This window comes from Crinia signifera, chromosome 1 (genome assembly GCF_055691185.1).
Source record: "Crinia signifera chromosome 1, ASM5569118v1, whole genome shotgun sequence".
Classification (NCBI taxonomy): Eukaryota; Metazoa; Chordata; class Amphibia; order Anura; family Myobatrachidae; genus Crinia; species Crinia signifera.
The window spans coordinates 408,578,956-408,603,629 of NC_139217.1; the positions used below are offsets into that span (position 1 = coordinate 408,578,956).

The 24,674-nt window shown below is 43.9% G+C and overlaps 1 long non-coding RNA gene across 1 annotated transcript in view; it reads left to right on the forward strand.

Annotated features, from left to right (window-relative positions):
• Nucleotides 1-24,674, forward strand: part of LOC146016640 (uncharacterized) — a 28,167-nt gene extending 3,493 nt beyond the window's left edge. Inside the window, exons 2-5 of the long non-coding RNA XR_014449528.1 lie at nt 15,750-15,897; nt 18,350-18,450; nt 21,111-22,486; nt 24,593-24,674. This is a non-coding gene — a long non-coding RNA (uncharacterized LOC146016640). The remainder of the gene's footprint in view (nt 1-15,749; nt 15,898-18,349; nt 18,451-21,110; nt 22,487-24,592) is intronic.

A 24,674-nucleotide genomic window follows, 5' to 3' on the forward strand; every position in this document is an offset into this window, starting at 1 on the left:
CCAAAGCACTGTCCCAGTTGCTGCATGCCAACACGCCATTTATATGTGATGGGACCCGCAAACCGTGGAGTAGTTTGCCAATTTACGAAGGTGTGGGGTCCCTGGGACCCACACATTGTTTTTTATTTTTTTTTACTCGGCCTGATCACTGCTTACTGCTCTACAGTGTACATCAGGAATGTCACACTCGCGGCCCTGGCCGCCTAATTTTGCGGCCCACAGGCTGATGGGCTGGCTGCTGATGCTGACATTGACAAGCAGCGCTCCAGTGCCTGGGACCAAGGATCACACAGTTGTCAGGTGCTCGTAGCTCAACAGCAGCAACAAGTGACCCTGCAGGCACCTGCGAAAAGCACTGCCGGGAACGGGCGTCAAGGGCTGCTGATGGGATTGAAGTTTCTTCTGAAGCCCGTTCCCTGCAGTGCAGTGCACAGGTGATGTCACGACAAACCAGCACACAGGCTTAGGGTGCTTTCATCAGACGCCAAAGGAATACGGAGGCCCATATGTTTTCTATGAAAAGTAAAAAACAAAAAGTAACAATCAGTGACCCTCAGTGTAAGATTGGTGGGCATAGCTTGCTTTTGTGGTGTCAAACTCATTGCCCTCCAGCTGTTGTGGAAGTACACAGCATGCCCTGCCACAGATTTTATATAATGGATTGCTAAAACTGTGGCAGGGCATGCTGGGACATGTACTTCCACAGAAGCTGGAGGGCCATGAGTTTGGCACCACTTGTAATTTATGATGTGTTAGGCGTCAGCTGAAATTCCGTGTCAGAATGTGAATTTCAGCTCATTCACTGTGTCAGAATGTGAATTTCAGCTTATTCCCTGTGTCATAATGTGAATTTCAGCTCATTACCTGTGTCATAATGTGAATTTTGGGCTCATTACCTTTGTCAGAATGTGAATTTCGGCTTATTCTCTGTGTCAGAATGTGAATTTTTACTCAATCCTTGTGTCAACTGCGAATTTCTGCTTAGGGGACATGCAATCTGGGATCACGACTGTCTATCCCGTCGACAGCCGCGATCCTGGCACGTTTGCAGTCTTATCGACCGCATAATGACAGGCGGGATTCAATGTCCCGCCTGCCGCGCAAACGGCCATGGATTGTTGAGCTGCGGCCGTTATCGGCAGAACTGGCCCGACCGCTTCTAAGTCCGTTCTGCCGTGATCCCGCATCAATGCTGTCGTTAAAGACAGCATTGAATAGGGAGCCGCCACTATTTCCCACATCAGAAATAGCGTTGGCACATTGCATACCCCCCTTATTCTCTGTGTCAGAATGTGAATTTGAAGGCTAAATAGACACTGATATATAATATGATATAGAGGACTGTACAGTGCTGACAATGGGTATTTATTTCTTTCCAGCTTTCGCTTGTGGTAGTGACCATGGCTTTTTTTTTTCTAGCAGCCCACACAAGACTAGACCTTGATTATTGGGCCCAGTTGGGATTTTGAGTTTGACATGCCTGGTGTACATTATTACACAGGTGGATAAATCTCTGCAGCAGCAGCAGACAGGAGCAGGTCACATGACAGTGACCGTTGGGAGTGGGGGTCAGTTACCAGTTAGTAGGTACAGAGCTGCACAAGACCCAGGACATAGGGGAAAAGCGCTGAAGTGGCTCCTTAGTGAGCAGGAAGGGAGAGGTGCCATGATTTTACTGGGTTGTGCCTTCGTTGTTCTCCCGGCTCCCACAAGTGGCGGACCCACCCACATATCACAGCGGCGGCCTGTGTCCTCTCCTGGTTTCAGGCAGCTCTCCTGGCAACTCTGGGTTAATGTAGGTAAGAGATATTCCAGACTCAAAACTGTGTGCCCTAATAAGTTATATTGCAGAGTGAGGTCATACTGTACGAAACCCCCCCCCCCCCCCTCCTTTTTCCTTTCTAGGCTATGTTAATCCAGTTCTGCTTTGAATGTTTACATGCAGTATGTCGGCAGTCGGTATGGCAACCAAACGGGTTGTAACTATTTGTTTAGGCCTTAAATGTACTGTCCACATTGCGATTGTCGATATGACATCCATGCAGATCTGGGTACTTATGTAGTATCTGGGCGTCCGATTTAGAAATCGGATCGCATTGCATCGCATGCGACCAAATCGTATGCGATGGTCAAGATTTTTCCATAGGATTCAATGTTAAAATGGTCTGAGTCCATTTTAACATAGAATTCAATGGGAAAAAGGGGTCCTTTTCCTTTCCCCACTATCCAAGTGGACATGGAGTTGGATATAAACCTGTGGCGAGCGTAGCGAGCCACCGAGCCCGAAGCGTGGCGAGCGGGCACAGAATACTTTTTAAGAAATATGCGTCCCCTCGCGGGGCTCGCCGCGCTATATAAAATCAACTCTATGCCCACTTGGATAGTGGGGAAATGAACAGGACCTTCTTAACATTGAATCCTATGCAAAATTGCATCGCATCTGATTGTACGCCTTAAGGTAAGGCATACAATCACAAAATCGGACGCCCAGTTACTACATAAGTACCCAGATCTGATGTCGACATCAGGACTGGATACTGTTAATGATTCTAGGGACAATGGATGTCCTGGGGCTATAGTGGAAGCGGGGGGCAGGGGGGGGGGGGGGGTAGGAGCGGGCGAAGACTTCAAGCTGGGCAGATCCTGAATATTGCAGAGTTCAACTTTGTTTTCTGTGCTGTGTTTTTATACTGTTTGTGTGCCAGGCAGTAGCAGCAGGGTGGGTGGCAGAGGGGTCTCTCTGACTCTGGCACCCATGTGCAGTGTATACCACACATACATTATCAGTACACCACTGCTAAGTGATGTCACCACTACTAATGTCACTGAGGGGTAGATGTATGAAGCAGTGATAAGGGAGAAGTGAGCCAGAGGAGGAGTGGCCCGTGGCAACCAATCAGCACTGAAGTAACATTTATAATTTGCATAATAAAACATTATACATAGCAGCTGATTGGTTGCCATGGGCCACTTCTCCTATGGCTCACTTCCCCTCCCTACATACATCTACCCCTGAATTGCTTTTACCTCAGCTGACTTGCGGCTCCAGTGCTTGCACACTATTTGATTGGCACATTCTGGCTGGGAAAGTATTTCTTGTTTATAGATGGCAAAGCAGTTATATTTTTGGAGTAACCGGTCCACTATTAAATCATTGTGTATGACTGTTTTTAGTGGCAGTGAGGGTCTTGTTGGGTAACTGATTGCAATCAACCCTGTCAGAATGAATTATCTGTCAGTAAAGTATAAATGAAGTAATGTTGGATCCAGGCCAGACTCGTCTTGCGCTGCTTTTATACTACAAACTGACAAACTGTTTTCCAGAGTGTTTGTACTTCTGTATAGTTGGAGGGTGTCCAGCACGTTTCTGGGTACCTACCACAGGCAGAGGCAGATGCAGAAATTATTTGGTAAGGTCACCGAGTGGCTTTCAGTTTGTTAAACTCAAGTAATTTGGCCAGGCCTATTGATGGTTTCAAGTAAAATTTTTCTCTTTAATGACTTAAAGCGTGCGTTTTGTAATCAGCTTAGTTTTTTATGAAAAATGATCTAGCATTGCCTGGGCTAAAATCTTCAATTTATTAAGTTATTTATGAGGTGAATGTCACCGTCAACATCTTTAAAATACTTAGCAACTCTTCCAACACACCCGTGAGGTGGCTGCCTAGTGTCGTTTTTTTTTGTGGGGTATCGCCAGTAGCCCTAATCCCCAGTTTGCAGTGGAGTTCATACCAGAGTAAAGATCATGGATATTGTATACAATATCGCATCTTATCGCATCTTGGTTTTGCAGTGAGATGAGATGAGATGTATTACAGAAAGTATGTGCAGCACAAACACTGCGATATCGTATACAATAATTGTAAGGTGTATGGGCACCTGTACAAGATTTTTTTTTTATTGTTTTTTGTGCAGGTCGAAGTCAGGTGGTGGTATAGTATCTGGCTCCATTGGCGAATTATGGTACGTTTCACCCCATTTAGGGCACACAAATTGAACGTCATCAAACATGCGGTGGTGCATGTAAGGAATTGGCATTTTGTCAGCTTCACTGCAGGGCAAAGGAACTTGATCTAGATCATTGCAGGGATTGTGCGTTTGGACTACTGGAGATGCTGCTTTTCCAGTCTCTATACTTTCCCATTCAACAGAAGAGAAGAAGGGGTGTTCACGCACATTTCCTTGTACCCCGAGCCGAAGGGTCTGGTCTTTGCACAGGAGTTGAGATAGAATGTCTTTTGTTACGAGATCAGTAATTCCTGAATACAATGGTTCTTGTTTAAGGACCCTTCTGATAATCACTGTTTTTTCCTTTCCAGGAAAAGGGTAGTACCGGCTGGTGAGGATATATAACATGACACCAAATGCGAACCAGTCTACCCCTGCACTGTATGACTGGCGTTTTATCATTTCTGGAGCCATGTAGCCAGTTGTTCCAACACGTATTGTGGCATTGGTTTCTCCATATGTGTTCATTATAGCCAGGCCAAAGTCTGTGATCTTTACATGGCCATCTGTGGTCAGCAAAACGTTGTCCAATTTTAGGTCTCTATGTATTATGCCTCTCGAATGTAAGAACTGAAGGCCACAGACCAGTTCTGCTGCAATGAATGTTATTGTGGTTGGCATCAACGTTGAGTTTGCTTTCACATAATCAAACAAGTCCCCTCCACCAGCCAATTCCATGATATAGTACAGATAACTGTGTGTGTGGAAGGCTGCAAATCCATGGGTCAGAAATGGACTCTCATGTGCCAACTGAAGAACACGACACTCTGCAAAAATGTCTTCTTGTTCTAGTAATGCTCTCTCCTTTGATTTTTCAATAAGGGCTCTCTTCTGTAAGATCTTAACTGCCACTCTTTCCTTATGAATGGCCTCTGTTGCGAGCATTACTTTGCCATAACTTCCCTTTCCCAGTAGCAAGTGAAAAGTAAATGTTTCCACGGTTAAGGGGGCAGTGGCGCTTTTCTCTGCAGTTTGCTGAGCCGGTGGGATGTCTGGTTGTCTTCTGCCAATTGCTGTTAGAAATCTTTTTTTTTTCTTTGTAAGAAAGCCAGCAAATCGTTCCCAGTGTGTTTGTGGGGCTGCTTTGCTTGATTTTTTTTCGGTTAGCTCTCTGTTTGGCAAGTTTATTTGGCCCGCCCAATGGCTGCATCCTTCACCTGGATCTTCAGTAATGACCCTGTTTCTCCTGGGTCTTACATGCCAAAATCTTGGAAATCTGCGACATGAGTTTATGAACTGATCTCTTTTCTTTTTCATAAATCTCGTAATTCTCCGCCAGCCTCTTCGTAAACATACCACAAATGCATTTCTTCTCAGCATTCTTACTGACTGCTCTCTTTTCCTGCACTGTCTCCTTCTCCAATGCATCTTCCTTCCTCTATATCTCCATGCTCTACATCTCCATGGTTTCTCCTTCGCTTGCTTTCTCCTTTTACGTCCCATGTTATGTCCGAAGACAAGAATAGGGTCTCTCAGAGAAATAAAATCAGACCAGCAATATCACAAGATGTGTATACGGCTATGAGTGTCTGTAATCTGAGCCTCAGTGACTTCAGCAGCTGTGTAAGTAGCTTTGTGATGTCATCAGTAACTGTGATGTCATAATGGAACAAAGCATAGTCTTAAAGGGCACCTACATTATGCAACTGATATATGGGAAAGTTTTTTTTTTTTTTTATCCTTTCTAAATTCTAAACTTATATATCCTAATATCGCAACTGGTGAAAATAACTATTAGGGAAGCTTCATTTGTTCTTTAATCTTGCCACCATTTTCCACCTGTCATACGAGGAATCGTGGCTTATATCTCATGAGCAGACTAGCATTGCTGCATAATACATTGGCTAGTATTACATGGTATACACAAACTCATCCAGTCCAGTGAGATCTTTATTTATATACATTATGCGTGCTGATTTTGTCTCCCCTCCCATGTGTTACACTGGCGGCGTGTGGCAAATGAAAGTCTATATCGGCTCTGATGTCTAAAACACTGATAAACACTGATGTCTAAAACACTGATGTCTAAAACACTGATGAAACAAAATGAATAATGCCTAAAATAATAATTCCTTCTCATATTTTATTTTTGGCATTAGAACAGGAAAAATTGTCCCTATTCTGACGTGTTCTGTACCTGGCTACTTGCTGTCACTAGGCCCTTCATGTTTTCATTCCACATTTCTTAGGGAACTATGTACTAACACTTGGGGCGGGATGTATTAAAATACATCGCCGGCCCCCCGCCGCGATGCTGCCGCATATGTACTAACATATGCGGCTGGCATCGCGGTGCGGTGACGGAGGCCCCCCGCGATACCTGTACTCTGGTGTGCGGGGGGGGGTCTCCGTCACCTTTCTGCCGCCACGCTCTCCCCTCACGCCGGGGACAGCTATGCATGCTGTCCCCGGCGCCTCCTCCTCCCCCCTGCAGCCCGAAGGATGTCCGGCTGCTTCACTAGGGAGAGGAGGTGTTTACCTTCCGGGGTCCAGGAGGACCCTTCAGGAAGGTAAGCCAGAGGGGGGGTCGGCGAGGCGGCGGGTTTGCGTCGGCGTCGGCAGGCGGCGAAAAGAAGCCCATAGGCTTCTATAGGGTATCGCCACCCAAAGGTGGCGATACCCTTCAGTTCGGTATCATTTTTGATACATTGGAAAATGCGGTAAAACCGGGGTTCATTCGAGCAGGTCTGCGCTGCCCCCCAGCCCCACTGAACATCCATAGATAATTGTTTTGCTTTTTGTTTGTTTTAGATGATATCTGTGGACAGTAACAATTCCCTGTATGCATAGGCACGTTCTGTGCTGAAGAGTAGGGAAGGGGACAGTCATGACCATGACCGTAATGCTAAACAACCATTGATGGTGCAATTGTGATGGCAAGTAGTATTGCAGTGGATGAGGCCAGGTAGAGGGCGGGCAGCTGACATCCGGTGAGGTCAGCTGCCCACCCCCGGGACCCGTGTCATTGCCGGATTAGAATGGGAATGGCCAGTGTTTTCATGGGAACACCCATGAAATGCTGGGCATTCCCATGGGTGCAGCCCATTGCCGCTCCCCCCCCCCCTACCCCAGCCGGTGGACTTTGATGGACTCGCAAGGCAGCGAATTTCACAGCCTTGTAAGTCAATCAGAATAAGGTCTTTCGGGAGGAGCTATTATTTCTCCCATTATACTTAGAAAGATAACACTTGCTGCTGGTTAGAGCAGAGTCCATTACAAGCTGTTTATGCTACATAGTAATCAAATAGAAAATACTGAATACTGTGTAGAGAAGAAGCACAGTGCTTTGGCATCCAGAAACTTTTATCTCTCCCCATTATACTTAGCGGTAACACTTACCGCTGCGGCCTTTGAAACACAGTACATTACAAGCTGTTTGTCCTACTTAGAACTTCTATACTTTCTATTTGAGTAATAAGTCGTTTACACAGTGATACAGGCATAGGGATCACAGCGGCAGGTTTTTCAGTGCAGCGCCCGGGCCAGTGTCAGCAGCACTGCTACATTATCTTAAAAGACTTGAGCCTGTCATTTTTGTTAGCACTGAGGTGACAGGCGCTGGTGTCAAGGTGCGCTGCTATAGAATTACTATAGTTTAAAATTAGAATTAATTACTATAAATTAAAATGGGCTAAAGAATAATTTCTCAGCTTGGGTCATCCAAACGGCTCAGAACTGAGAACCTCCTATAGAAGGGGAGACTTTTAGCTACCAGAGGATACCAACCCCAAGTTTCTGTGACACCCCTCCCCCCCCCCCTCCCCCGGCTAATGGCAAGTTTCGGAACCCATAGTGGGTGTGAATTAACAGGCCCATTGTAGTCTATGGGAAAATGCACCCAATTTGCGCCCTGATAGCTCTGGTTCTGGGTGTCCTAGAGACTCGAGACCGGTATCATACAATAGAGGAGACTCTTGACCAACTGTGTTTGTGTGACACCACCAAGGGAAGCGGCAAGCAACTCAGTGAGTGGGGTCCGCTCTAATTGTCTGCCGGGCTTGCATGTTAGTGGCGTTTCTGGCTTCTTCTGCAGCCAGGGCGCCACCAGCGGGCTGTGGGGAGGTGACGGTTAGCAATCCTGCACTCAGGTGGCTCAGCTCCTGCCTGGTGCTCAGCTCCCTGTTGCACAGCAGGTGCGCCCAAACCTGGATGGCGGTGTGGCTAGGGGACTGGAGCTGCAGGTTGATCATTGCAGTGTCTGCCCTTGTCAGCAGCCCCTGTGTGTTTTATCTAGCATAATGAGACGCACCTACAGCATTTCCCTTAGGCATGTAAAATCTATGCAAAGCCCTAGTTCACACTTGGCGCGCAATTTTTTTACACCCGTTCGGTGCTCCAGTCTGTCCTGCCACGAACAGTACGGTGATTATGCTCGCTCTAGCCAAATAGCCACTATGTGTTTTATATAGTCAAATGAGCTGCATGTACAGAAGTGCCCATATAGAGTACATGCATAACTTATGCAATAGCATTTTTTGCGAAAAATGTCTATTTAACATACAGTACTGTACAGTAAAGTAGTTCTTGTGCTATAGTGTATTTTAATGGAGACTTCACACACACTCAATGGTAATTCTTTCGCTATCGTATTTCATTGAACATCTCACGCATACGCAGTAGTAATTTTAAAGAGCGGCATCTGGTGGCTGATCGCTGGTATTGCACTCACGGGTAACGCCATATGTCATACACCATGCGTTGCGACACCATGTGCCCAGAAAGTACTGTAGCATCACATAATGTAGGTTGAACCTAATAAAAAGTGCTTGGGGTTAGCACACCCTGGGGCAGCTGCAGTAAGCTTTAGAGAGGAGAGATAAAGGATTGGGTGATAAAGTGCTGGTAAATAAGATTGGAACTACCTTGTAATTGCTATGTATAAAAAAGATGGCAAGAATTATTACTATTACTTTTTCTCTCTCCAATACTTACAGTAGTACATCTCCCCTCCAACCCCTAGCCACATTACTAGAAGACCAGGACAATTTCGGTAAGGATCTCAAAAGCAAAATCTTTCTCTAGTGGGCAAAACTATGGGCACTGCACAGGTGAGTTATTTTGTTTCTGTGCAGGGTAAATACTGGCTGCTTTATTTGTACACTGCAATTTATATTTCAGTTTGATCACACCCCACCCAAATCTAACTCTCTCTGCACCTGTTACATCTGCCCCACCTGCACTGCAACATGGTTTTGCCCATTAGACAAAGATTTTGCTTTTTAGATCCTTACTGAATAACTCCCATTGAGCAAAGCAGGAGCCGACTACCATGATGTGTACTAAGAATAGCCCTGTCAAGAACTGTGAGTGGTAAGTCACCCCCTCAAGGATGTAGGCAGAGAGAACAGACACCGGGCTCACCCTGAGGTAAATGTACCATAGCAGCATGTATTGTACTGCTATAGCTCTTCCTGTTCCGCCTAGCCATTCCTCATTGACATCTTCCATCACCTGGTCATGCAGGGCGACAGAGTATGCTAGCTAGTGATGTTCCTCCTGCCCCTGGCCGGCATGGCCAAATATGTATACACTTGCCGATGCTGAGTCCCGTCTCACTAGATGACACTGGTTACACGTCGTCCAGTGTGTAACCAGCTTTAGAAGATAATAAAAGTGCAATATATTACTAGGTCCTGAGTATATTATTGTGTTCTTGGACTTCAGGCTGTCACTGAGGTCTTCCAAATAAAAAGATAGGACATACAGTACTTAAGATATGTTGTCCGATCTGTATAATTAGACTGATATATACGGGGCACATTGTCTATTGCAGTGGTTCCTAACCATTGCCTAATTAACCAATAGGCTGATTAGGCTGCAGCCTGGGGCGCCAGGATTGGGGGGGGTTGCTTTGTAGGTGACAGCAAAGAGGCCTAATTTGTTCCATGCTTCTTGGCCATCACCCATCCCGATGTACCATGGAGGGTAAAGTTCTTGAGGTGACTGCCAGATGGCTGTGCCAATGTAATGGGCCCCATACATCAGCAATTACAATTTATGGATTTTCAGATATTGGGATATTTTGGCCAGATAAATGGATTTTACAATCTATCTGACTTTGCCCACACATTACAGATTTATTTCAGTGATCGGCAGATTTTTCCATCTAAAGATTGCATCTTCATATCTGGAAATTGCCCCAATCGATTGTCATTTCAGCTGTTCATAATGTAAATAGATGAAGAAGACGAATTGGGAATGCCCACACATATAAAAAAGATCCGCAGATAATACCAGATTATTAAACATGTTTAATAACCTGATAAGGCAATCGATTGGCGATTTGATTGGGATTGCCAAAAGGGGGAGCCCACACATCTAAAATTAATTGTGGCAATCATCTCCATATCTGAAAATTGTCACAATTAATTGCTGATGTATGGGGCCCTTTAGTCTGACTCTAGTGACTGAGGTGAGGGACGTGTGGGCAGGTGGCTGCTTCCGGATTAACACGTTAAGGGCCCCATACATCAGCAATTTAAAGCATCCCTCATGCACCACAAGCATTATATCCTAAATGTCAGTTGTATAACCTTCATTACATGCACATGGGCAGTAGATTCTGATGTTGGGGTAGTGACTGTCGGATCCCACTTGCCGGTGAGTCCCTGAGGGCCCCATACACATGTTTTAGCAGCATTACAAGGGGAACTACATGTGTATTAGCCCAAGGGCACCTGGAACCTTTAGGTTTTCCAATTTATCCAGTTGGTATACTGTGTATCCCCAATTGTGAAATTTTACAAAGCCACTGGTGACATAGAAAAGGTAACCTGTTGGGGGTACTTGAGGACCTGGGTTGGAAATCACTTGTCTAGTGTGTACCCATTAGGGGGAATTATATTTATAAATGCTTACACAGGAACCTATTCAATTTAGCTTCAAAGTTCAGCAATTTACTGCTCAGTGTTTAGGTAATAATGCTTTGCTGTATGACCAATGTTTTCATCACCATAATTGTGCTCAGAAACCTAGCAGCAAGGTTACTGTGGTAGCTCAAAGCCAATTGTATAGGCCCTTAGTCTAAAGGCGCCCATTCACTAGGGCAATTCCACAGCGATTTGGACCCTTTTCATCTGATTCAGAAATCAGATGAAAAGTATCAAAATCGCTTGTGTTTGACATCAGGCCCGATCTGATGCACGGTCCTGTGAGTATTGGATCTGAGCCCGAAGATCGCCCAGGCGGCACTAGAGATATGCTGCATAGCCAAGCCTCTGGCAGGCTCGGCTGGGCTCGCATCCCATACATCGTATGCGAAAGGAAAATTCGCCCTAATGTATGGGCACCTTTAAACACATGCTGCAGAATAGCAACGTTTGAAGTGGAGACGTTCCTATACTCAGTCAATCATTGGGGAACGACATGAAAACATGTAAAATATACTAGTGGAATTAATTCTGGGCACTTTCAATAAAGAAATGTTTTTTTATTTGATATTTATGCAGAAAATGTGTATTTTTCTATATTTTTATTTAAATCTATGATGTTTCTACTTAATAATTTAACATGATTTGTCATGTTAATGGTGAATAACAACTAAAATAGCTCAGAATACCTAGAAATATGCAGACTGGTCAACTGGGAAGAGAGGCAAAGCCATGACGATTCGTGAGGAAGGGAAGAAATTGCGAAGTTGTTGGGCATTGGGGCAACAAAGTCAGGTGTAAGAAATTTCTGCATAAGGGTTGCGAGCAGTGGATTGAGGAAATCATCTGCAGGAACTGAGGGAATGCCCACGCTTACAAAACAAGTTGAGCGCAGAATCAGTCACCTGGCCCTGCAGGATCATTGAAAGGTCTGCAAAAGCCATCAACAACATAATGAAAAACATCTGCGGCCAAATGTAATAGGTTGAGTTTCAGAAAGTGAGAGATTTTGGGAGAGTTTTCCCATTCTTTTTAAAGCAGCAATCAATTACACTGCAAAACTAGGTTGATTTTGCCATGTAATTGATTGCTGCTTTAAAAAAAAGTGGGAAAACTCTCCCAAAATCTCTCACTTTCTGAAACTCTCACCCTATTATACTTGACCCCTGGTGTCCAAGCTTCTTACTGAACCATATTATAAAACTTTGCGACAATGGTTTATGAGCTAGGACCCCAAGAGCGAAGCCATATCTAAACCAGAAACAGAAATGTACAGTATATAATGGGCTCTGGCACACAAGGAGTGGACAGAAGAAGATCGGGACAGGATTATTTGGAGTGATGAGACCAAAATCAGCATGTTCAGGAGTGATGGAGTGAAATTTGTTTGGTGTTGGCCTGGGGAAGAGCTTTTGCCCAAGTGCACCATGGCAACTGTGAAGCACCCAGTGAGTATGATGGTGTGGGACGTTTGACTGTTGTTGTTGGCAATATCAATGCCAAAAAGTATCAAGAAGCAGTGCTGGAGGTGAAAATGTTGCCCACAATCGAGGTGACCAACTGAAGTGTATCTTTCAGCAAAATAGAGCGCTATGCCACACTGCCAAGAGTTCCATGAAGTGGTTCGGTAATCACCAAATCACCATCCTAATTAGCCAGTATATACTGTAGTCTGGATTTAAATCAGATTGAAAATTGGTCAAGGCTTAAGGTGATGGTATCATGAAAAAATCCAAGTAACAACACAGCTGATCGAAGCCATATTCCAGGCCTTGTACCACGTGATTTCACCTGAAGATCTGGGGTGTCTGGTTCACTTGATTCCTTGATGAATCAAAGCTGTTCTTAAAAACAGAGGATAGCCAACAAAATATTAATTTTGTATAATGCGTTTACCTGTAGCTTAATTAATAACACAGAGCAATTCAAAAACACCAGCATGACTACAAATCCAGTTGTCCGCTACAAGGCATGAACGAGAACCATGTGGCCCCTATTTTTGTCAACAGATTTTTGAATGATTTGGAATGCACCTATTTCTGATAAAACCTGAGCTTGCGCTTTTTATGCTATCTTTTTATTGAAGAGATGGCTTTAAATTTATACTTAAAATGCTAATTATACATTGAAAATATTTACTGCGGCCACGTTTCCTGCTACAGTAGTGACAAAAATAGCGCTGTTTTTAGTCTGCAGCTAATGGGGGGGTTTAAGATTTTTCTAGTTCACCGATACTTTTGTTATCATTTGCCTCCGAGCCCGTGGAAAATGATCTTGCATTGTAGGTAATGTCTCATAAAAGGGACAACACCCACACAGTTCATATGTGCAAACTAGTAGAACAGGTTTATTTGCATGTTCTTTTTGTACCGTTCATAGAGTTTTGTTTTCTGAAAACAAGTCGACCACATGTGCTATGTAGTAATTGATCTAGTTTATTAAGTATATTGTTGCACCTCTTACCTACAAGATTCTACATTGTGACCTTCTTAGAATTTCTTCAGAATCAGAACACCCCAAGCAGAGCCACCCACTCAAAGCTGCAAAGCTTGTAGCATTAACCCTTTGAGTGCCAAGTAAATTTGCCAAAATAGGTGTGAAAATTGCCAAGCAAACATTTGTATTCATCATAATGACCTGCAATGTTTACCTCATGTGGGCAATATCATTTTTTTACACATTCTTTTTATTTGAATTTATATATCGTTTAATTTAAATGTGGGCGATGCTGGCATTTGTAGCAGATATTTTGTACCTCTTGGTGTAGGAACTTGGTGGCAGATTTATTAAGCTCGTGAAGTGATAAAGTGTCTGGTTTTTATCACCGGCCAATCGGCTCCTACCTGTAATTTTTCAAACCAAGCCTGTAACTTCACAGTTAGCAGCTGATTGGCCGGTGATAAAAACCAGACACTTTATCACTTCACCAAGCTTAATAAATCTGCCCCAAAGTGTCTAGTTTTTATCACCGGCCAATCAGCTCCTAACTGTGAAGTTACAGGCTTGGTTTAAAAAATAACAGGTAGGAGCTGATTGGCCGGTGATAAAGACACTTTATCACTTCACCAAGCTTAATAAATCCACCCCTCAATCGGTTAAACATCTGCAAGCCATTAGTTAACAGATTATGGCCCTTACTCAGATTTGTTTGCAGTACAAATTGGTTCTCAAAATGGGCAAAACCACGTGCACTGCAGGTGGAGCAGATGTAACATGTATAGAGAGAGTTAGATTTGTGTGAGTTATTTTGTTTCTGTGCAGGGTAAATACTGGCGGGTTGGGATCATTTGGTAGACAAGCATTAGGTCGACATGGGTCAAGGTCAACATGGCTCTAGGTCGACATACCTTTAGGTCGACATGGTCTAGGTCGACATGGGTTTTTTCACCTTTTTTTTTTACCCGAATGTCGACATGGACACCGTTTTAAGTGCACCGCATCCCCTCGCAACACTCGCTGCGGTTGCTATGCTTTGGGCACGGTGCCTCACTGCGTTCTAATTTATTCTCCCACCACGCCCCAGAGGATAGTAGGGCATGAAATACCACCTGTCGGCACATGTCGGCTCGAAAAACAGTAAAAACCCCATGTCGACCTTTTGACTGTCTACCTAGCCCATGTTGACCTAATGCTTGTGTCAACCTAATGACCTGTTGACCTTGACCCATGTCGACCTATCTCCATGTTGACCTAATGGTGTCAACCCAATGCTTGTCGACCAACATACAGTAGACAAAATTACTGCAATTTAGATTTCAGTTTCAACACACCCCACCCAAATGTAAGTCTCTGCACATGTTACATCTGCCCCACCTGCAGTGCACATGGTTTTGCCCATTTTGAGAACAAATTTGTACTGCGATCAGATCTGAATAAGGGCCTACATGTACTGTAATAGAGTGGTAGCAAGTCTGTTTTTGCATAATGCACCAGAATTTATGCGAATAATGTGAAATAGATGCAACCGTGGCGTGGCAACATTTTGCCCGCTCTAGTAGAAGAATAAAGAAGCGCATTGGGAAGTTCCAAGCTAGATGGGCACAGGACATGCACACAAATGTCATTTTGTTGTATGGGACATTATATTGCAATGAGATTTGAGAGGTGGTGGTGTTTCCACATAAGTGTTAGGATGCAAAGGTTTTTTTTTTTTATTTTTTTTTTACCAACAAAGGTCCATCAGGATCTATGAGATACATTTATAGGCACCAGCCCCAGTCTCTTATACCTGTCAGACCAGAGTTCAGTGATCATTATGCATTGTATAAACTATTCTAGAGACCTCTGTACAATACAACTCATTTCATTGTGTTTCTTACACTATGCAGATATTGCGTGTCTGGTGGCTACTATTGTGCAGATCCCAAATCTCTGGTGGCTACCACTGTGCAGACCCTCCAAATTCCTTAGTTATGGTGAAACTAGGGTTGACACTAATTGTTTGACATGCACAAGGTCGACATAGACAAAATGTCGACACAAGCACAAATCAACATTGAAATGGTCAACATATCAAAAGCTCCACATCCGTTTTTCATGTTTTTTTTGTTGTTGCCAATTTGTAAGTTTATTAGTGTACAATTAGTGTATCTAAACAATTTACAGAAAACACACGTGGACCTTTTCATGTGTTGAAAATTGCTATGTCGACCTTTTGATGTGTTAACTTTTATTCTTGTGCATGTCGCCCTGGATACCAAATTCCTCACATGCCCTCTGTTTTACACAGTGTTAGACAGCCCCAAGTGATCTACAGGCTGTATTGCACTTGTGGCTGCCAGCGATATTCAGCTGAGAAACATGGATGCACTTATGCTACATTACAGCTGATAGTGAAGTGTAAATTACTGGGTTTTATTTTTATTTTTAAAGAAAATTTTGCATGAAAATCAGAGGAAAGTCTGTCAAAACGCGTTGAAGATTCTGACGACTTTATCTAGTAATAACCGGTGCAGCTGCAGCTACAGTACATACTGTACTACACAGCATCCCCCAGATGTGACTACTGCTGTCTATACGGGTTAGTACATTTATTGTTTTTATTATTAATTATTGAATAAAAAATCTTAATGTACAGGAACATTAGCAACAAACGTGTGACATTATCATAGGAATATATAATATCAATTCCAATAATACGTCATACTGTCACCACTAGATTAGTTTTATGTTGATGATAGTAATGCTTGTTAACCATAAGCCTCAAATAACTAATGTAGAAGCTTCCTGTGCCTCTGCCAGCTTCACATCCACCCCCGCCAGCCCCACATCTGTCCACGCCCCTTTCCCCCTGCCCCCTGTATAGCTACCAGCTGCACATCTGTCCCACCCTGGATTAGTGCCAGCCTCACATCTGTCCCCCCACCCATATCGCTACCAGCCTCATGTCTGCCCCCTGTGTCACTGCCAGATTCGTGTCCCCCCTGTTTCGCCACCAGCGTCACGTCTGTCCCCCCATGTCGTTGCCAGCCTCCCTGTGTCCCTGCCAGCCAAACTTCTATCCCCACTGTGTCTCTTCCAGCTTCACGTCTGTCCTCCCTGTGTCGCTGCCAGCCCCACTTCTGTCCCCTGTGTTGCTGCCCCGCCAGCCTCATATACCTCCCCTAGTGTTCATTCTAGCACCCGCCATCTTTGAAAACCCATGCAGTTCCTGTTCCCTGCCTGAGGTGTCGCTGTCTGCTGTGGTGTTTCTAGCACAGGTCTGGTTTGCATATCAGTGCTAATATACAGATCACACTGTGCAAGAAGCACTACAGCAGACAGCTACACCCCAGGCAGGGAAGAGGAACTGCATGGGTTTTCAAAGATGGCGGGTGCTAGAATGAACACTACTCCCCCTCCTGTGTTGCTGACAGTCTTGCATCCACCCTGTGTTTATGCCAGTCTCGCGTCCATCCCCCTAGTATCGCTACCAGACTCACTTTTGTCCCCCCTGTGTCACTGCTAGTATCACGTCCGCCCCTCTCCCTCCCATGTTACTGCCAGACTCCCATCTGTCCCCTATGTGACATTGCCAGCCTTATGTTCTCCCCCTGTGCACTAATGTTAGTCATCTTTATTTCTTCAAATAAGTTTCGGTCATATACAATCAGGTCACATACAGTCATCTGTGCAATGAGTGACCTATGCTTAAAAGAAATGTCTTCATCCAATTCATTTGACGTTAACACCACATTCTGCCAGCCACATACCTGTATCTTCATATTGCTCACTGGTATCTGTGGGACTGTGTACATATGCCATGTAATTGAAAGCCGACATACGTACTGTAGGAGCACAATCACTAGTAGCCGATGACCCATCATGCACATACACAGTCACAGTCTCGTCAATGGAAAACTGCTTTCATTTACATGGATAGTTTATCCTAAAGTGCTATTGTTTAACCTCTGTTATGGCTTAACTATTATCTGATATTGCGGGGCCATTGGTTTTTTTTTTTTTGTCTGTGTGAAATGTTTCATTGCATGTTCTTGTGTCTCATGTAACATGCTCATCGATATGAATAAGGGTGTAATTGCGCTAAATAGTGTCATGCAACAGGTATTCCATAAAAATAAATATAACTCTTTATTCTAATACATATAAAATATAATAAAATGCTGGTACCTATGAAAAAGTAAATTATACAGACATATTTACACAGTTTGTCCAATCAGGACTCCTGTTATATGTCCGTTCCTGAATGTTGCTTCCCTGTAGTGATCCCAAATGATGCAGCAGCCAAGTCTGTGGATGTTTTGGTTGGACTTTGGGGAGAGATGGCCCTCTCCTCCGGTTTGGGCACCTGTTTGTTTGATGGTTTATTCTTGTGCAGGCTTGTATAGGTCCAATAAAGTGTGGCTGTGGTGGGAAATTAAATGGGGAGCTGGTCCGGTCACAGAGGTGAGTGTCTGTGTGGGTGGTTGTTAACGCGTTTTGCTGTAGCAGCTTTTTTAAGGTGATGGAAGCCCATCAAAGCTGTCCTACCTCCAGCACTTACCAAAATGTTTGCTCTTTGAAAGTATGAGATCTGAGAGGCCTTGTTGCATCCTTTAGTGGACAATTGGAATATCCCGGTATCCCTGATGCCGATTAAGCTGATACAAATGTGCAGATATAGCGATTACCAACCCATGGTCATAATCGCTGTATCCAATTAGCGGATGTTTTTATCAATCAAAATTGATCAAAAACGCATGGGATCGGGGATAAGTCCCCAATGTGATGTGGTATTGCAGGTCCCGGGGACTGCTTATCGAGAGTTATACTTCGCATGCATCAAGCACAATCCCTGCTAATAGTATATTACACCTATGAAGGACTTAAACATACAGAACACTGCAGTTAGACAGGTGAGCAGTCACTGTTGGTGCAAAAAGAACAGTCACTGTTGGTGCGCTGCACACATCTTGTCCAATAGACTGTCAATTAGGTGGCAAAAGGTGTTGGAGTGATGTGGACGAGTCGTCTGATGTCCATCTTCTGCACAGGACTGCTATAGAGAAACGGCTCTGTTTCAATATACCTGCCAGATGAACTCCCATCAATTTTACTGCAGCGGTGTCCTGTGATCCTGGATGGTCCATAGTTGGTAAGCTGTTACTTTTTAACTTTCATGTATGTGAGTTTTTATTACATTATAAAGCATTTATTGTCTGCTCGTTTGTGTGCTATATACACAGTATAATATAGGATTTCAATCAGTCATTGAAAATCCCAATAGAGCTCCGCTGCTTTCTTGCTCTTTGTACTTCACTCCATTCAGAAGGCACCCATCGTTTATTGCAGACTTAAGAGCAAAGAGTGCCAGTCCACACTTGTTGGCAAAAGTGCATTAACAACATTAAAACAATTAGATTTACCTGAGTATCACCAGGAGGAGTCAGTCGGGAGCTGCTTCCCAGGAACGAACGTTGCGGGACCATGACGTCATCCTTCGGAGACAACTACAGGCTACTCCATACACAACTCGGTTGCCAGGCAACCTCCCACTGCTGCAGGCTTATTAAAGACAATATATGTATAAATCTTCTATTAATTTATACATTTGAATGGCAAGTGCAGTATTAACATAGGTGTGCACACATTGAGTGTTAGGGGTGCACAGGCACCCCCTAATGCTGTGCCCACCCTTATGAACACCTCCCTGCCGCTAGCAATACCAGCAATATCTTTTACCAAAGACTTTTGCTTTTTAGAACTGTATTCCATTAAAAGTTGTGCCCATCAATCATTGTTACTTGTACTAGACCATTGTCCTATCACTACGCACCTGCGTCATCCATATAGTTGTTTGACTTTATTGCATGTACTGTTACACAGAGTAATTAGATTAAAATTGAAATAGACAGGACATTATGGTGTGGTTGAGAAACATTTTATATTGTATCGAGTGCCAATAGATGATGGTAGACATGCCTGATTGGCGGTGTTAGACACACCCAATGGGCAGTGTTAGGCATGCCTAATAGGTGGTGCTAGGCACACCCCTTTGACAGTGCAAAATAACATAAAGAAAAAAATTAAAAATAAAAAGATGATAAATGAAAATATAAATAAAGAATGAACTTATGTATAAATTAATGTATGTGTACGAACACACTAGACATATCAATTTTGAGAAGGGAGCGTTTGGGCTTAATATGGACTGAAGTTCAATACTGTCCCTAGATGGATGTAGAATGGTGATACTAAATGGCTAATTTATAGGTAACATTGGAGTCCTATGCCCCTAGGTGTGAGAGTATTGAGGGTATATATCCATTTACTTTCAACCCATAGGAGTCGTTTGGCTTTGTTTCCACCCCTCAGGTTTGCGGGCACTTGGTCTTTAACAGGGGTGGACAACCAATCGGAGGCAATGAGCCAAAAAATATGTTATGGTAGGACAAACCGTAGATACCATGCAAAAAAGGGTGTGGCCTAGCTCTCACAATGGGTTGTGGCCTAGCCAGCACATGGCCATGCCTCATTTTTGTGTTCACGCCTTTGGAATGATGCACCTAGCACTCACTACACCAGCACCTTAACTGGTATGTTATTAGCTCCTGCAAATGGCACATTACTGAGGATGTATACTGTACATAAAGATTTCAGGTCATTGAGGAAAAACATGTTTGTATATCCCTGGCAGTACATCACAGCCACAATGGATTAGTGCACAAGGGTGATATTTGGGTAGCAGTACACTGTACATACACTAATACAGTGTATATCACCCCTGTGCACTAATATAGCAATATACTGTACCACTGATAGAGGAATGTTTTGATTACTGTAGACTAGGGGTGGCCAACCTGTTCCTCCCTCTGTAGAGAAGGCACTGCTTACCTGGGCCTGGGGCACAGCTAGGTGGGCTCAGGAAAGGAGGGCAGACCAACTCAGGAGGAGACAGAAGCAGTACAGCAAGTTTCCAAATTAAAATGGCACCAGAGATGCTGATGTCCTCCAAACGCGACAGTGTATGCTCCAACCGCCGGGTCACACTGGAGGAAAGAGATGGCTGCGGATGTACATGTGAATGCAGGAGAATACCTCCAAACGCTGACTTACTCCTTATACTCCTGCGGCTGCAAAATAACCAGAAGGGTGCAGGAGTCACAGCTTATTGAGAAAAGAGCTGCATGCGACTCAAGAGCCACGGCTACATTGTGTTCTGCCAGTGCACAGTGCCTGGCCACCAGTTAGTCACTGTGTCCTTATTCTAATGCCTGTCTTAAGGGGTTTATTTATCATTGGTGGTAATGAACTAGATGTAACAAATATTGGATGTAATGCAGCTAGCAACTTGCCGCCGGTCTCCACATGCATACCGGTGTATAGTAATGCTGTATGCATGAAGATTTTCCCAAAAGATGGCTCTTGCAGTAAGAGCCGTTCTTTGCGATGATAAGACTTCTGGGTTTATGACCCAGAGTCCTATCTACACATGCATACAGTGAATGCATGCTGCCAGGGATGGTGGGAGGGACTCAGTTGAATCCCTCCAAGCAAGGAGCCATGATAGAAGCCCATAGGGTTCTAAAGAGCACCGCTGATCTGAAGAAGTGTCATGATTTGGGTAATTAAACACTCATTTTTACCTTTCACATGCCTTCTAAGAATGACTCAGTGTTCTAGGCCTGGATTCTATGAGCGCTGTCTGTGTGCCGTTCACCATACAGTGTCTTCATCTGCTTCCAGTCTCCATGCTGATAACATGATGCAGTAGGCCGCAGCCATACTATTAACAAACATGCTTTTGCTCCACAGTCTGACCTGGGTGTGGACATCTTGGCTGATGTCACCTGAGCCTTTCCAGCCAATCCTCTCGAGCCTGCTTCTAGCATTATTGCCCAGCCAATCCCCTTCCACCTGTGGGGATAAGTATGATGGGAAATCTGATGCAAATCGTCAGTGCTTCAATTGTCTTCTCTGCAGATGGATGTGCTAGACTATTCTCCTTTATTCCAGCTCCTGTGTTACTTATCCTCCTTTAAAAGACCTGCGCCTATTTACAGCTACAGGCACCGGCTGACTTCTTATGCTTCAGCATTCTTCTATTTTCATTGATTCCTCAGAGGCTCATCATCGATTGTTCGTCCAGCACCGATTCTTCAGTGCTTCGCCATCGATTGTTCATTCAACATCAATTCTTCATCATAACATCAGTGCTTTACTCCTTCATCATCGATGGTTCATCCAACATCAATTATTCAATTCATCAATTGTTCATCCATCTATTCTTCAGTTCATTCATCGATTGTTCATCCAACATCTATTCTTCAGTTCTTCATCATTGCTTGTTCGTTTAACATTGATACTCCATTTTCTTCTTCATTTCCAAGTATCCACCAGTTATTGCTGGTCAGTACAAGTACCATTTCTCAGAGCATTATCCTGAGCTGTGCAATAAGACCTCTTCAACATCATCTCCACCCCTGTGGTTGAGTTCTATTCTCCAGAGACTGTACTGTATTCATTATCTGATAAAAAATACTTACTATTGCAAATCCATTATCATCTACCATTGTTAGCATCTATACTTGCATAAGAAAAGACTCAGTTTTACCTATACTTCATTGTCCTGGTCCCACCTTTGGGCTTTTCTTCATCATTAGTGCATGTCTAGGAAGCCTCTGAGGGCTCCTCGGTTTATCTTTACACCTACTCAGGGTCAGCCTCAACCCTCAGACATGACAAGAAGGTAGTCCTCATGAACAGTTGCAGCTTATCCCATCCTGAGATGCAATGCAATTTGTTTTTGGATGCTTGATGACTTGAAGTCTACAGTTACATTACTTAATTATGCATAATTATGCATTTTGAGAGTTCTAACTATGTTTTGATGATAATTACTTATGTGTCCTTATACAAGTCAAGGCAAATAGACCTTCTTAATCCTTAACTGCATTATCATTTCTATTTTGTTGAAAAACTTCAGAGACAGCAAACTTTGAATTGATACTAGGAAAAAATACTTGAAATATGATTTATTGACAAAAATATGTGGCAGATCACGCATCTACCTATAGTCTTGATCAAACATGTATTTTATTCATAGTGGGTCATATTTGGCACAAACAACATTTTAAATCTTCTAAACAAGTAAACTACTAATTATTATGATATAGGTAAAGGCAATTAAGGTCCTTATTTTTTTTTTTTTAATAACGTTTTTTATTAGGCAAAGGTGATGGTACAGAGATGATCACAGTCCAGCTGTTATACAAGATTATCTAGATATCGAGTATCACAATTTGCCAAATTTTACAATGTAGTCAGACTATAGAGAGGAAAGAACAAAGAACAATAAGAAGAAAACAGAGCATTGAGTGAAGAGAGAAAGAGAGAAGAAGCGGAAAGATTCTAGCAGAACGGGAGGTCTCCACGTCTCTATGTATTATTGCGTGGTATTCTCATGAAGACCCCGCAGTAGCTTTTAATAGGGGGGGAGAACGTCCTTAAAAGAAGAAGAAAAGAAGGGGGAGAAGAAGGGAGAGTCTGGGGGGGGGGGGGGATGGGGTGGGGATAGGGAGGGTGGAGGGATGTGGGGTGGTCTCCATCATGGGGGATCGAATGGGGGTGACGAGTTCTGTTGGGACAGCCAAGGGGACCAGACCTTGTGGAAAGATTTGAGTGAGTGACGTATGTTCGCAGTGATAAACTCCATCTTGTAGACGTACCATATCCGTGAGAGCATTGCCTGCAGAGGGGCCAAAGTGGGTTTCCTCCAATCGGCTGCGATTTGACAAGTTACAGCCGAGGAGATATGTCTTAATAACTTGTGTTGGTGTAAGTTAAGTACCGGGGGTTTTAGTGGGAGTAGGAAATACTTAGGGTCGGCTGGTACGGCAACTCCCAGAAGGGTTGTCAGTAGGTCCACCACTTCCCTCCACACTCCAGCAATCTTCGGGCAAGTCCACCAAATGTGGAGAAAATTACCTTCCGCAGGGCACCCTCGCCAACATCTGTCGGACACATCAGGGAACATCTTATGTAGTCTAGAAGGAACGTAATACCAGCGATATAAAAGTTTGTATGTGTTTTCTTTGATTTTAACACAGATCGAGCTAGAGGCCGCGTTGTCACGTATTTCCTCCCAGTCTTCATCATCCAGGGATGAGCCAAGGTCTCTTTCCCAAGCTAGTTCATGTTGGGCCCTAGACGAGGACGTGTGAGTGTCCAACAAGGAGTAAATCGCAGAAATTAGTCCCCTAGATGTATTGCGTTTCCAACAGATGTATTCAAATGACGTCAGGGGTCTGGCTGTTAGGGTGGATAGGATTTTAGAGTGGAAGTGGCGGACCTGAAGGTAGCAAAAGAAATCTGTGTTAGGAATCGCCGAGCCCCCCCGAATATCAGAGAACTGAGGAAAAGTTGTGGTATCTGTTATATCGTTTAAGTAGAAGATGCCCTCTTTCAACCAGTTGGACAGGGTGGAGCGACCCAAGCCGGGAGGGAAAACCGGGTTATGACAGAGTGGTATCAGTGGGGAAGGGAGCGGGGCTAAATTGTGCGTTTTGTTCACTCTATCCCAGACCATAAGGGCACGTGAAATTACCGGGTGTGAGACAACTGAGCGTGGGCGTTTCGGTCTAGGTAGCCAGAGAAGGGATGACATTGTGGACAGACCTATGTCCTCGGATTCAATGTTCACCCAGACCTTACATGTACCCCATGGATTGCACCACTGCACCGACTGGGACAGGCTCGAGGCGTAATAGTATCGCCTGAAATCTGGGATTCCCAGTCCACCCCGGCAGGAGGGTTTTTGTAGTAATTTTAGTCGTATGCGTGGGCGCTTTTTGTCCCATATAAATTGGGATGATTGATATTGTAATGTTTTGAATACGTAGGGGGGAATGTATATAGGGAGGGTCTGAAAGAGGTAAAGCAGGCGCGGGAGAATGTTCATTTTAATTGAATTTATTCTGCCTATCCACGAGATGAAATAAGAGGACCAGGTAGAGAGGTCTGTTTTTATTGAGTCCAACAGCCTAGGGAAGTTAGCCTGAAAGAGTTGGTGATAATGGTGAGTTAAATATATGCCTAGGTACTTGACCTTTTTTTTGTTCCAGTTGCATGGTAATAGGGTCATTAAGTCCGTTTTCAGGGGTCCAGGAACATGGAAGTCGAGAACCTCAGTTTTCTGTACGTTTATTTTGTAGCCTGAGTGATGGGAATATTGTTGTATTTCGGATAGTAGGGAGGGGACAGAATTCTTTGGGTCAGCGAGGGTCAAAAGAATTAAGGTCCTTATTTAAGCACAATGAAACATTAAATTTCTAGCAAAAAGGAAGACATGGCTGTAGGAATTCATGGTATTTACAGCTT